This window comes from Nicotiana tomentosiformis, chromosome 1, assembly GCF_000390325.3.
Source record: "Nicotiana tomentosiformis chromosome 1, ASM39032v3, whole genome shotgun sequence".
Lineage (NCBI taxonomy): Eukaryota > Viridiplantae > Streptophyta > Magnoliopsida > Solanales > Solanaceae > Nicotiana > Nicotiana tomentosiformis.
Window position 1 is genome coordinate 31,898,145 of NC_090812.1, and position 1,519 is coordinate 31,899,663.

The following is a 1,519-nucleotide window of genomic DNA, read 5'->3' on the forward strand; positions in this document are numbered from 1 at the left end:
TAATCATTGCCACTATTATGTTGATTCAACCATTACTAACCGCCTCGACTTCTCCCAATTTACTCTCGACTTGCCTTAGAAATAATAGTAGCTCTATTCAAAACATAACGAACTAAATCCGCACTCATCCCGAGTGACCCGCATTACGAGATCACATCGTCTCAATACTCATGAACCATCTCATACCCTCCTTATGCGCACAATAACATCTCCAACTGGTACACCTATTCTGCAAGACCTTCATCGAATCCGAAGCTATTTCTTCCTTTCCTCCAATACTGCACTGCATACCTGATAATAACATAGAACACTCCAAGTCCCGTTCATAATCCACTATAAAAACTCGATCCTTAACCACACAACATACCTGAAGTCCTTAGGCACTGCACTTTAATTCTTGAACTCACTAAGACCGTTGTTGAGAGTCACCCACTCTAACCTGATCCCGAATATAACCAAACTCCAACGCTCTACTAGCACATGAACACCCTCTCATAGAAGCAACCGGCTGAATTCTTTTCCTTGTACATCGCAACTACAAAAAGCATAAACTTTGAGTCTTCCCAAAACCTACAACCGAATCGATAAGGCGAAATATATCACACATTCATAAAGTTCTATGCTGGAATTACTCATGATGTTTTCTTTTCTTAGTCGTAAATAATCCATTAATGCACCGATAATCAGAAATCGCACAAGCAGACAACCACATGATCCAATCGTATACGGTGGGCTCCCCCACTTAGCTTTAAGCCACAATTACATAAATATAGAACCCACAAAGATTCCTCCTTATCAATCACCATGACCTCGCACCTTTAACCCACCAAAATTCTCGAAACATTTCGTTAAGTTTTCATAAAACATTCTGAATTATCAGCCACAATCGTACACTCGATCTCCTGTCGGGTAGTAAGTAGAACTCTTCGTAGAAACTTCATCAACATCATGAAATTGCTAACCTACTCACAGGAGATAATCCACATGTGGAATTCCATGCCGACGTCTTCCAACGACGCTGCACTATGTACAACTACCACGAATTCAATAAACCCTCCTGAGCCCATACTCATCCACCAATTGTACAAGTCTGTTCATTCCCCATCGACTGAAAGTCCGACAATATGCTCCAAACTCAAAATCATGTTGCATCCGAAACGATAATCAAGTTTTCACACCCCTCTTCATTTCAAGCGAACTCTTTTCTGCCATATTCAATGTTCCTTTGTACATTAGCCACTATCCCAAATAAAATCCGTAGACATGGTCACTTTTCCACCATGATTCCCAAACCGCTCTAAACTTTTTCAAGTCACGCGACTATCCTACCACAGAATCCATATGCTAATTTGTCACTCTTACTTCAGTTCAACCATCTCTTTTAAGTAACTTCTCAAACTCTACTTTTCATACTTGACATGCTAGTAATTCAACCACCGTGAGACACTTCCCGCCATGTCCTTCCTCATCCTTCGCTACCTAAATGTTGCATCAAATCAAAATCCGTTTATGTATCACC